The sequence below is a fragment of the Bos taurus genome, chromosome X (genome assembly GCF_002263795.3).
Source record: "Bos taurus isolate L1 Dominette 01449 registration number 42190680 breed Hereford chromosome X, ARS-UCD2.0, whole genome shotgun sequence".
In the NCBI taxonomy this organism is placed as follows: Eukaryota; Metazoa; Chordata; class Mammalia; order Artiodactyla; family Bovidae; genus Bos; species Bos taurus.
In genome coordinates, this window is record NC_037357.1 from 24,372,568 (window position 1) to 24,377,923 (window position 5,356).

Here is a 5,356-nt window from a genome sequence, read left to right on the forward strand (position 1 = left end):
AGAGGACTAGTTAAGGAATATACACTTTCATGTTTTATGTTAAAAATATGGAAAAGAACTACAAAACTCTAATAAAAGTAATCAAAGCTCTAAGTAAATGGAGATGTTCCATATGCATGGATAGGAAGAATCATATTGTCAGATGTCACTTCTTTCCAATTTATTTTATATATTCAATTTAGTCCCAATTAAAATCCAGGAAAGCCCTTTTGGCTCTGAGTGGCACCATGGCGGTCGGCAAGAACAAGCACCTTATGAAAGCAGGCAAAAATGGAGCCAAGAAGAAAGTGGTTGACCCCATTTTCTAAAAGGATTGGTATGATGTGAAGATCAGCTATGTTCAATATAAGGAATTTGGGAAAACATTGGTCATGAGAACTCAAGAAACCAAATCGCATCTGATGGCCTCAAAGGTCATGTTTTTGAAGTGAGTCTTGCTGATCTGCAGAATTGATGAAGTAGCATTTAGAAATTCAAGCTAATTACTGAGGATGTTCAGGACAAAACTGCCTGACTCAATCTTCATGGTATGGATCTTACCCGTGACAAGATGTGCTCCATGGTCAAAAGTGGCAGATCATGATTGAAACTCACGTTGATATCAAGACTACCAATGGTTACTCTGTGTGGGTTTTTAATAAAAAAAAAAATGCAACAATCAGATTCGGAGACCTCTATGCCCAGCACCAGCAGGTGCGCCAGATCCACGAGAAGATGATGGAAATCATGACCTGAGAGGTGCAGACAAATGACTTGAAGGAGGTGGTCAATAAATTGATTCCAGATAGCATTGGAAAAGACATAAAAAGGCTTGCCAATTTATTTATCCGCTCCATGAATGTCTTTGTTAGTAAAAATGCTGAAGAAGCCCAAATTTGAATTGGGAAAACTCATGGAGCTACATGGTGAAGTTAGTAGCTCTGGAAAAGCTACTGGGGACGAGACAGGTGCTAAAGTTGAATGAGCTGATGGATATGAGCCACCAGTCCAAGAATCTGTTTAAAATGCAGACTTTTAATGGTGACAAATAAAAGATCTTATTTGTGGTAAAAAAAAAATCCCAGGAAATTATTTTGTGGACAATTGACAAACTGATTCTACAGTTTTAAGTAAAAGCAATAACCATGGATAGCTAACATAACACAATCCTGAAGGAGAAGACAAAGTTGGATTGACACTACCCAAGACTTACAATAAAGGCCACAGTAATTAAGAAAGTGTGGTTTTAGTGAAAGAATAGAAAATTATCAATGGAATAGAATAGAGAGCACAGAAATAGACCCAATTAACAAAGGAACAAAGACAATACCATGAAGAGAAAATAGTCTTTTCAATGAAAAGTGATAAAATGACTGGACATTGACATCCAAAAAAAAAAAAAAGAATCTAGACACAGATCGTTCTCAAAATTAACTCAAAACAGATCACTACCTAAGCAAAACATGCAGGATTACAAAATTAATAGAATAATAACATAGAAAATGTAATGACCTTGGTATAACAATGACTTTTTAGATACTGTTCCAAAAGGCATGATCTATGATAGAATAATTGATAACTTAAACTTCATTAAATTATAAACTTCTGTTCTGCAAAGATACTGTCAAGAGAATGAGAAGCAAAGCAACAGACTGGCAGAAGATATTTGCAAAAGACCATCTGACAAAGGACTATAGCTCAAAATATAATAAAGAGCTCTTGAAACTTAACAGTAAGAAAACAACCCAATTAAAAATGGACAAGAGACCCGAAGAGGACCTCATGAAAGAAGATATATACATGATGAATGAACATATGAAAAGATGCTCAACAACATATATCATTAGGGAATTGCAAATTAAAACCACAATGAGATATTGCTACACAAGTATTGTTGTTGTTGTTCAGTTGCTAAGTCATTTCCAACTCTTTGCCACCCCTGTGGACTGCGAGCACAACAGGCTCTCTGTCCTCTACTCTATCTTCAGAGTTTGCTCAAAAATCATGCTGTTGAGTCAGGGATGCTGTTTTAACCATCTCATCCTCTGCTTCCCCCTTCTCCTTTTGCCTTCAATCTTTCCCAGTATCAGGGTCTTTTCCAATGAGTCAGCTGTTTGCATCAGGTGGCAAAGTATTGGAGCTTCAGCTTCAGCATCAATCCTTCTAATGAATATTCAGGGTTGATTTCCTTTCAGATTGACTGGTTTCATCTCCTTGCAGTCCAAGGGACTCTGAAGAGTCTTCTCCAGCTCCTCAGTTTGAAGATAACATTCTTCAGTGCTCAGCCTATTTTATTGTCCAATCTCTCCACACTCCATACATGACTACTGGGAAAAACATAGCTTTGGCTATATGGACTTTGTTGGCAAAGTAATGTATCTGCTTTTCAATATGCTGTCTAGGTTGGTCATAGCTTTTCTTCCCAAGGAGCAAGCGTCTTTTAATTTCATGGCTGCAGTCACCATCTGCAGTGATTTTGAATCCCAAGAAAATAAAATCTGTCACTGCTTCCACATTTCCCCCTTCTATTGCCATAAGTGATAGAGATAATGCCATGATCTTGGTTTTTTGAAATGTTGAGTTGCAAGCCCAGCTTTTTTCACTCTCTCTTCACCCTCCATCCGGGAAGCTCTAGGTTCTGCTTCACTTTCTGCCATTAGAGTGGTATCATTTGCATATCTGAGGTTGTTGGTATTTCTCCTGGCAATCTTGATTCTAGCTTGTGCTTCATAACAGCCTGGCATTTTGCACGATGCCCAACTCTGCAATATAAGTTAAATGAGCAGGGTGACAGTATACAGCCTTGTGATACTCCTTTCCCAATTTTGAACCAGTCTGTTGTTCCATTTCCAGTTCTAATTTGCTTCTTGACTTGCATACAGGTCTTAGCGGAGAGATAAGGTGGTCTGGAATTCCCATCTTCTTAAGAATTTTCCAGTTTGTTGTTATCCACACAGTCAAGGTTTAAATGTATTCAATCAAACAGAAGTAGATGTTTTTCTGGAATTCCCTTGCTTTCTCCATGATCCAACAGGTATTGGCAATTTGATCTCTGGCTCCTCTGCCTTTTCTAAACCCAGCTTGTACATCTGGAAGTTCCAGGTTCATGTACTGTTGAAGCCTAGCTTGAAGGATTTTGAGCATTACCTGTTGGCTTGTGAAATGAGTACAATTGTCTGGTAGTTTGAACATTCTTTGGTACTGCCCTTCTTTGGGATTTAAATGAAAAGTGACATTTTCCAGTCCTGTGGCCTCTGCTGAGTTTTCCAAGTTGGCTGGCATATTGAGTGCAACACTTTAACAGCATCATCTTTTAGGATTTTAAATAACTCAGCTGGAGTTCCATCACCTCCACTAGCTTTGTTCATAGTTATGCTTTCTAAGGCCTACTTGATTTCACACTCCAGGATGTCTGGCTCTAGGTGAGTGATCACACCATCGTGGTTATCTGGGTCATTAAGACCTTTTTTGTATAGTTCTTCTGTGTATTCTTGCCACCTCTTCTTAATCTCTTCTGCTTCTGTTAGGTCCTTACAATTTCTGTCCTTTATTGTGCCCATCCTTGCATGAAATGTTCCTTTGAAATCTCTAATTTTCTTGAAGAGACCTATAGTCTTTCCCATTCTATTGTTTTCCTCAATTCCTTTGCTCTGTTCCCTTAAGAAGGATCTCTCATCTCCTTGCTAGTCTCTGGAACTCTGTGTTCAGGGCATATCTTTCCCTTTCTCCCTTGCCTTTTGCTTCTCTTCTTTCCTCAGCTATTTGTAAAGCCTCCCCAGACAACCCCTTTGCCTTCTTGCATTTCTTTTTCTTTGGGATGGTTTTGGTCACTGCCTCCTATACAATGTTATGAACCTCCGTCCATAGTTCTCCAGGCACTCTGTCCACCAGATCAAATCCCTTGAGTCTATTTGTCACCTTCACTGTATAATTACAAGGGATTTGATTTAGGTCATACTTGAGTGGTCTAGTGCTTTCCCCTACTTTCTTCAATTTAAGTCTGAATTTTGCATTAAGGAACTGATGATCTGAGCCACAGTCAGCTCAGGTCTTGTTTTTGCTGACCGTTTAGAGCTTCTCCTTCTTTGATTATGCAAAGAACATAATCAATCTGATTATGTTTTGGTGTTAACCATCTGGTGATGTCCATGTGTAGAGTCATCTTTTGTGTTGTTGGAAAATGGTGTTTGCTATGGCCAGCATGTTCTTTTGAAAAAACTCTGTTAGCCTTTGCCCTACTTCATTTTGTATTCCAGGGTCAAGTTTGCCTGTTTCTTCTGGTATCTTTTTTAACAAATTTATTTATTTTTTAATTGAAGCATGATTGCTTTACAGAATTTTGTTGTTTTCTGTCAAAACCTCAACATGAATCAGCCATAGGTATATATATATCCCCTCCCTCTTGAACCTCCCTCCCATCTTCCTCCCCATCCCACCCCTCTAGGTTGATACAGAGCCCCAATTTGAGTTTCCTGAGCCATACAGCAAATTCCCGTTGGCTATCTGTTTTACTTATGATAATGCAAGATTCCATGTTACTCTTTCCATACATCTCACCCTCTTCTCCCCTCTCCCCATGTCTGTAAGTCTGTTCTCTGTGTCTATTTCTCCACTGTTGGCCTGCAAATAAATTCTTCAGTACCATCTTTCTTGATTCCATATATATGCATTAGTATACAATATTTATCTTTCTCTTTTGGAGTTACTTCACTCTGTAATAGGCTCTAGGCTCATCCACCTCATTAGAACTGACCCAAATGTGTTCCTTTTTATGGCTTAGTAATATTCCATTGTGTATATGTACCACAGCTTCTTTATCCATGCATCTGTCAATGGAAATGTAGGTTTCTTCCATGCTCTAGCTACTGTAAATAGTGCTGCAATGAACACTGGGGTACATGTGTCTTTTTTAATTTTGGTTTCTTTTGGGTATATGCCTAGGAGTGGGATTTCTGGGTCATATGGTGATTTTATTCCTAGTTTTTTAAGCAATCTCCAGACCTTCTTCCATAGTGGCTGTATCAGTTTACATTCCCACCAAAGGTGCAAGAGTGTCCCTTTACTCCACATCCTCTTCAGCATTTATTGTTTGTAGAATTTTTGATGATGGCCATTCTGACTGGTGTGAGGTGATATCTCACTGTAGTTTTGATTTGCATTTCCCTAATAATGAGCAACTGCAGCCATGAAATTAAAAGACGCTTACTCCTTGGAAGGAAAGTTATGACCAACTTAGATAGCATATTAAAAAGCAGAAACATTACTTTGTCAACAAAGGTCCATCTAGTCAAGGTTATGGTTTTTCCAGTGATCATGTATGGATGTGAGAATTGGACTGTGAAGAAAGCTGAGTGCCAAAGAATTGATGCTTTTGAAC

General features: G+C 38.6%; 1 pseudogene; it reads left to right on the forward strand.

Annotated features, from left to right (window-relative positions):
• Positions 1-227: 227 nt before the first annotated feature.
• Positions 228-1,041, forward strand: LOC112445109 (small ribosomal subunit protein eS1-like; annotated as a pseudogene).
• Positions 1,042-5,356: the final 4,315 nt, after the last annotated feature.